Genomic DNA, 8,452 nt, shown 5'->3' with positions numbered 1-8,452 from the left:
TTCTGTGTTTCATCGACAATAAGAAGGTCCTAGGAATACAGTAAACCTGAAGTGAAGCATCGGAATCTATAAATAGTGTCACAGTATTGGTTCAAAACATAGACAGTAAGAAGAGTCAGTCTTCTTGTACTTAAGTCGGCATTGTGGCTTTTGTATTTAATTCCGATGCCATATCTGTGTTTCATCGTCAATAAGAAGGTCAGAGGGATACAGTAAACCTGAAGTGAAGCATCGGAATCTGTAACTAGAGTCACAGCAATGGTTCAAAACATAGTCAGTAAGAAGAGTCAGTCTTCTTGTCCTTAAGCCGGCATTGTGCCTTTTGTATTTAATTCCGATTCAATTTCTGTTTTTTATCGGCAATAAGGTCAGTGGTATACACTAAACCTCAAGTGAAACATCGGAATCTATAACTAGTGTCACAGGAATGGTTCAAAACATAGACAGTACGAAGAGTCAGTCTTCTTGTACTTAAGTCGGCATTGTGCCTTTTGTATTTAATTCCGATGGAATTTCTGTGATTCATCTTCAATAAGAATTTCCAAGTGATACAGTAAACCTGAAGTGAAGTATCGGACTCTATAACTAGTGTCACAGAATTGGTTCTAAACGTAGACAGTAGGAAGAGTCAGTCTTCTTGTACTTAAGTCGGCATTATGCCTTTTGTATTTAATTCCGATGCAATTTCTGTGTTTCATCGTCAATAAGATGGTTTAAGGTATAAAGTAAACCTGAAGTGAAGCATCGGAATCTATAACTAGTGTCACAGAATTGGTTCAAAACGTAGACAGAAGGAAGAGTCAGTCTTCTTGTACTTAAGTCGGCATTATGCCCTTTGTATTTAATTCCGATGCAATTTCTGTGTTTCATCGTCAATAAGAATTTCCAAGGGATACAGTAAACCTGAAGTGAAGCATCGGAATCTATAACTAGTGTCACAGGAATGGTTCAAAACATAGTCAGTAAGAAGAGTATGTCTTCTTGTACTTAAGTCGGCATTTTGCCTTTTGTATTTAATTCCGATGCAATTTCTTTGATTCATCGTCAATAAAAAGGTCCAAAGGATACAGTAATCCTGGAGTGTAGCATCGGAATCTATAACTAGTGTCACAGGAATGGTTCAAAGCATTGACAGTAAGAAGAGTCAGTCTTCTTGTCCTTAAGTCGGCATTGTGCCTTTTGTATTTTATTCCGATGCAATATCTGTGTTTCATCGTCAATAAGAAGGTCCAAGGGATACAGTAACCCTGAAGTGAAGCATCGGAATCTATAACTAGTGTCACAGGAATTGTTCAAAAAATAGACAGTAAGAAGAGTCAGTCCTCTTGTATTTAAGTCGGCATTGTGCCTTTTGTATTTAATTCCAATGCTATTTCTGTGATTCACCATCAACACCAAGGTCCAAGGGATACAGTAAATTTAAAGTGAAGCATCGGAATCTATAACTATTGTCACAGGAATGGTTCAAACTATTATCAGTAATAAGAGTCAGTCTTCTTGTACTTAAGTCGGCATTGTGCCTTATCTATTTCATTCCGATGCAATTTCTGTGTTTCACCGGCAATTAGAAGGTCCAAGGGATACAGTAAACCTGGAGTGAAGAATCGGAATCTATAACTAGTGTCACAGTGATGGTTCAAAATATAGACAGTAAGAAGTGTCAGTCTTTTTGTACTTAAGTCGGCATTGTGCTTTTTGTATTTACTTCCGATGCAATTTCTGTGTTTCATCGTCAATAAGAAGGTCAGAGGGATACAGTAAACCTGAAGTGAAGCATCGGAATCTATAACTAGTGTCACAGGAATTGTTCAAAAAATAGACAGTAAGAAGAGTCAGTCTTCTTGTACTTAAGTCGGCATTGTGCCTTTTCAATTTAATTCCGATGCAATTTCTGTGTTTCATCGTCAATAAGAAGGTCAGAGGGATACAGTAAACCTGAAGTGAAGCATCGGAATCTATAACTAGTGTCACAGGAATGGTTCAAACATAGACAGTAAGAAGAGACAGTCTTCTTGTACTTAAGTCGGCATTGTGCCTTTTGTATTTAATTCCGATGCAATTTCCGTGTTTCATCGTCAATAAGAAGGTCAGAGGGATACAGTAAACCTGAAGTGAAGCATCGGAATCTATAACTAGTGTCACAGGAATTGTTCAAAAAATAGACAGTAAGAAGAGTCAGCCTTCTCGTACTTATGTCGGCATTGTGCCTTTTGTATTTAATTCCGATGCAATTTCTGTGTTTCATCGGCAATAAGAAGGTCAGAGGGATACAGTAAACCTGGAGTGAAGAATCGGAATCTATAACTAGTGTCACAGTGATGGTTCAAATCATAGACAGTAAGAAGTGTCAGTCTTCTTGTACTTAAGTCGGCATTGTGCCTTTTGTATTTAATTCCGATGCAATTTCTGTGATTCATCGTCAATAAGAAGGTCCAAGAGATACAGTAAACCCGAAGTGAAGCATCGGACTCTATAACTAGTGTCTCAGGAACGGTTCAAACATAGACAGTAAGAACAGTCAGTCTTCTTGTACTTAAGTCGGCATTGTGCCTTTTGTATTTAATTCCGATGCAATTTATGTGTTTCATCGTCAATAAGAAGGTCAGAGGGATACAGTAAACCTGGAGTGAAGCATCGGAATCTATAACTAATGTCACAGGGATGGTTCAAAGCATAGACAGTAAGATGAGTCAGTCTTCTTGTACTTAAGTTGGCATTGTGCCTTTTGTATTTAATTCCGATGCAATTTCTGTGATTCAACGTCAATAAGAAGGTCCAAGAGATACAGTAAACCAGAAGAGAAGCATCGGACTCTATAACTAGTGTCACAGGAATGGTTCAAACATAGACAGTAAGAAGAGTCAGTCTTCTTGAACTTAAGTCGGCATTGTGCCTTTTGTATTTAATTCCGATGCAATTTCTGTGTTTCATCGTCAATAAGAAGGTCAGAGGGATACAGTAAACCTGGAGTGAAGCATCGGAATCTATAACTAATGTCACAGGGATGGTTCAAAACATAGACACTAAGGTGAGTCAGTCTTCTTGTACTTATGTCGGCATTGTGCCTTTTCTATTTAATTCAGATGCAATTTCTGTGTTTCATCGTCAATAAGAAGGTGAGAGGGATACAGTAAACCTGACGTGAAGCATCGGAATCTATAACTAGTGTCACAGGAAGGGTTCAGACATAGACAGTAAGAAGAGACAGTCTTCGTGTACTTAAGGCGGCATTGTGCCTTTTGTATTTTATTCCGATGCAAGTTCCGTGTTTCATCGTCTATAAGAAGGTCAGAGGGGTACAGTAAACCTGAAGTGAAGCATCGGAATCTATAACTAGTGTCACAGGAATTGTTCAAAAATAGACAGTAAGAAGAGTCACTCTTCTTGTACTTAAGTCGGCATTGTGCCTTTTGTATTTAATTCCGATGACATTTCTGTGTTTCATCGTCAATAAGAAGGTCCAAGGGGTACAGTAAACCATAAGTGAAGCATCCGGATCTATAACTAGTGTCACTGGAATGGTTCAAAATATAGACAGTAAGAAGAGTCAGTCTTCTTGTACTTAGGTCGGCATTGTGCATTTTGTATTTAATTCCGATGCAATTTCTGTGATTCATCGTCAATAAGATGGTCCAAGAGATACAGTAAACCTGAAGTGAAGCATCGGACTCTATTACTAGTGTCACAGAAATGGTTCAAAACATAGACAGTAGGAAGAGTCAGTCTTCTTGTACATAAGTCGGCTTTGTGCCTCTTGTATTTAATTCCGATGCAATTTCTGTGTTTCTTCGTCAATAAGAAGGTCCAAGGGATACAGTAAACCTGAAGTGAAGCAGCGGAATCTATAACTAGTGTCACAGGAATGGTTCAAAACATAGACAGTAAGAAGAGTCAGTCTTCTTGTACATAAGTCGGCTTTGTGCCTCTTGTATTTAATTCCGATACAATTTCTGTGTTTCATCGACAATAAGAAGGTCCTAGGAATACAGTAAACCTGAAGTGAAGCATCGGAATCTATAAATAGTGTCACAGTATTGGTTCAAAACATAGACAGTAAGAAGAGTCAGTCTTCTTGTACTTAAGTCGGCATTGTGGCTTTTGTATTTAATTCCGATGCCATTTCTGTGTTTCATCGTCAATAAGAAGGTCAGAGGGATACAGTAAACCTGAAGTGAAGCATCGGAATCTGTAACTAGAGTCACAGCAATGGTTCAAAACATAGTCAGTAAGAAGAGTCAGTCTTCTTGTCCTTAAGCCGGCATTGTGCCTTTTGTATTTAATTCCGATTCAATTTCTGTTTTTTATCGGCAATAAGGTCAGTGGTATACACTAAACCTCAAGTGAAACATCGGAATCTATAACTAGTGTCACAGGAATGGTTCAAAACATAGACAGTACGAAGAGTCAGTCTTCTTGTACTTAAGTCGGCATTGTGCCTTTTGTATTTAATTCCGATGGAATTTCTGTGATTCATCTTCAATAAGAATTTCCAAGTGATACAGTAAACCTGAAGTGAAGTATCGGACTCTATAACTAGTGTCACAGAATTGGTTCTAAACGTAGACAGTAGGAAGAGTCAGTCTTCTTGTACTTAAGTCGGCATTATGCCTTTTGTATTTAATTCCGATGCAATTTCTGTGTTTCATCGTCAATAAGATGGTTTAAGGTATAAAGTAAACCTGAAGTGAAGCATCGGAATCTATAACTAGTGTCACAGAATTGGTTCAAAACGTAGACAGAAGGAAGAGTCAGTCTTCTTGTACTTAAGTCGGCATTATGCCCTTTGTATTTAATTCCGATGCAATTTCTGTGTTTCATCGTCAATAAGAATTTCCAAGGGATACAGTAAACCTGAAGTGAAGCATCGGAATCTATAACTAGTGTCACAGGAATGGTTCAAAACATAGTCAGTAAGAAGAGTATGTCTTCTTGTACTTAAGTCGGCATTTTGCCTTTTGTATTTAATTCCGATGCAATTTCTTTGATTCATCGTCAATAAAAAGGTCCAAAGGATACAGTAATCCTGGAGTGTAGCATCGGAATCTATAACTAGTGTCACAGGAATGGTTCAAAGCATTGACAGTAAGAAGAGTCAGTCTTCTTGTCCTTAAGTCGGCATTGTGTCTTTTGTATTTTATTCCGATGCAATATCTGTGTTTCATCGTCAATAAGAAGGTCCAAGGGATACAGTAACCCTGAAGTGAAGCATCGGAATCTATAACTAGTGTCACAGGAATTGTTCAAAAAATAGACAGTAAGAAGAGTCAGTCCTCTTGTATTTAAGTCGGCATTGTGCCTTTTGTATTTAATTCCAATGCTATTTCTGTGATTCACCATCAACACCAAGGTCCAAGGGATACAGTAAATTTAAAGTGAAGCATCGGAATCTATAACTATTGTCACAGGAATGGTTCAAACTATTATCAGTAATAAGAGTCAGTCTTCTTGTACTTAAGTCGGCATTGTGCCTTATCTATTTCATTCCGATGCAATTTCTGTGTTTCACCGGCAATTAGAAGGTCCAAGGGATACAGTAAACCTGGAGTGAAGAATCGGAATCTATAACTAGTGTCACAGTGATGGTTCAAAATATAGACAGTAAGAAGTGTCAGTCTTTTTGTACTTAAGTCGGCATTGTGCTTTTTGTATTTACTTCCGATGCAATTTCTGTGTTTCATCGTCAATAAGAAGGTCAGAGGGATACAGTAAACCTGAAGTGAAGCATCGGAATCTATAACTAGTGTCACAGGAATTGTTCAAAAAATAGACAGTAAGAAGAGTCAGTCTTCTTGTACTTAAGTCGGCATTGTGCCTTTTCAATTTAATTCCGATGCAATTTCTGTGTTTCATCGTCAATAAGAAGGTCAGAGGGATACAGTAAACCTGAAGTGAAACATCGGAATCTATAACTAGTGTCACAGGAATGGTTCAAACATAGACAGTAAGAAGAGACAGTCTTCTTGTACTTAAGTCGGCATTGTGCCTTTTGTATTTAATTCCGATGCAATTTCCGTGTTTCATCGTCAATAAGAAGGTCAGAGGGATACAGTAAACCTGAAGTGAAGCATCAGAATCTATAACTAGTGTCACAGGAATTGTTCAAAAAATAGACAGTAAGAAGAGTCAGCCTTCTCGTACTTATGTCGGCATTGTGCCTTTTGTATTTAATTCCGATGCAATTTCTGTGTTTCATCGGCAATAAGAAGGTCAGAGGGATACAGTAAACCTGGAGTGAAGAATCGGAATCTATAACTAGTGTCACAGTGATGGTTCAAATCATAGACAGTAAGAAGTGTCAGTCTTCTTGTACTTAAGTCGGCATTGTGCCTTTTGTATTTAATTCCGATGCAATTTCTGTGATTCATCGTCAATAAGAAGGTCCAAGAGATACAGTAAACCCGAAGTGAAGCATCGGACTCTATAACTAGTGTCTCAGGAACGGTTCAAACATAGACAGTAAGAACAGTCAGTCTTCTTGTACTTAAGTCGGCATTGTGCCTTTTGTATTTAATTCCGATGCAATTTATGTGTTTCATCGTCAATAAGATGGTCCAAGAGATACAGTAATTCTGAAGTGAAGCATCGGAATCTATAACTAGTGTCACAGGAATAGTTCAAAACATAGACAGTAAGAAGAGTCAGTCTTCTTGTACTTAAGTCGACATTGTGCCTTATCAATTTAATTTCGATGCAATTTCTGTGTTTCATCGTCAATAAGAAGGTCCAAGGGATACACTAAAACTGAAGTCAAGCATCGGAATCTATACCTAGTGTCACAGGATTGGTTCAAAACAAAGTCAGTAAGAAGAGTCAGTCTTCCTGTCCTTAAGTCGGCATTGTGCCTTTTGTATTTAATTCCGATGCAATTTCTTTGTTTCATCGTCAATAAGAAGGTCCAAGGGATACAGTAACCGTGGAGTGAAGCATCGGAATCTATTACTAGTGTCACAGGAATGGTTCAAACATAGACAGTAGGAAGAGTCAGTCTTCTTGTACTTCAGTCGGCATTTTGCCTTTTGTATTTTATTCCGATGCAATTTCTGTGTTTCATCGCCAATAAGAAGGTCCAAGGGATACAGTAAACCTGAAGTGAAGCATCGGAATCCATAACTAGTGTCACAGGAAAGGTTAAAATCATTGTCAGTAAGAAGAGTCGGTCTTTAAGTACTGAAGTCGGCATTGTGCCTTTTGTATTTAATTCCGATGCAATTTCTGTGTTTCATCGTCAATAAGATGGTCCAAGGTATAAAGTAAACCTGAAGTTAAGCATCGGACTCTATAACTAGTGTCACAGAATTGGTGCAAAACGTAGACAGTAGGATGAGTCGGTCTTCTTGTACTTAAGTCGGCATTGTGCCCTTTGTATTTAGTTCCGATGCAATTTCTGTGTTTCATCGTCAATAAGAAGGTCAGAGGGATACAGTAAACCTGAAGTGAAGCATCGGAATCTATAACAAGTGTAACAGGAATGGTTCAAACCATAGTCAGTAAGAAGAGTATGCCTTCTTGTACTTAAGTCGGCATTGTGCCTTTTGTATTTAATTCCGATGCAATTTCTGTGTTTCATCGTCAATAAGAAAGTCCAAGGGATACAGTAAAACTGGAGTGTAGCATCAGAATCTATAACTAGTGTCACAGGAATGGTTAAAATCATTGACAGTAAGAAGAGACAGTCTTCTTGTACTTAAGTCGTCATTGTGCATTTTGTATTTACTTCCGATGCAATTTCTGTGTTTCATCGTCAATAAGAAGGTCCAAGGGGTACAGTAAACCTGAAGTGAAGCATCGGAATCTATAACTAGTGTCACTGGAATGGTTCAAAGAATAGACAGTAAGAAGAGTCAGTCTTCTTGTACTTAAGTCGGCATTGTGCCTTTTGTATTTAATTCCGATGCAATTTCTGAGATTCATCGTCAATAAGAAGGTCCAAGAGATACAGTAAACCTGAAGTGAAGCATCGGACTCTACAACTAGTGTCACAGGGGTGGTTCAAAACATAGACAGTAAGATGAGTCAGTCTTCTTATACTTATGTCGGCATTGTGCCTTTTCAATTTAATTCCGATGCAATTTCTGTGTTTCATCGTCAATAAGAAGGTCAGAGGGATACAGTAAACCTGAAGTGAAGCATCGGAATCTATAACTAGTGTCACAGGAATGGTTCAAACGTAGACAGTAAGAAGAGACAGTCTTCTTGTATTAAGTCGGCATTGTGCCTTTTGTATTTAATTCCGATGCAATTTCCGTGTTTCATCGTCAATAAGAAGTTCAGAGGGATACAGTAAACCTGAAGTGAAGCATCGGAATCTATAACTAGTGTCACAGGCATTGTTCAAAAAATAGACAGTAAGAAGAGTCAGCCTTCTTGTACTTAAGTCGGCATTGTGCCTTTTGTATTTAATTCCGATGCAATTTCTGTGTTTCATCGGCAATAAGAAGGTCAGAGGGATACA

Source organism: Schistocerca serialis, unplaced genomic scaffold, assembly GCF_023864345.2.
Source record: "Schistocerca serialis cubense isolate TAMUIC-IGC-003099 unplaced genomic scaffold, iqSchSeri2.2 HiC_scaffold_1363, whole genome shotgun sequence".
NCBI lineage: Eukaryota > Metazoa > Arthropoda > Insecta > Orthoptera > Acrididae > Schistocerca > Schistocerca serialis.
Note: the sequence above shows the minus strand (reverse complement) of the source record.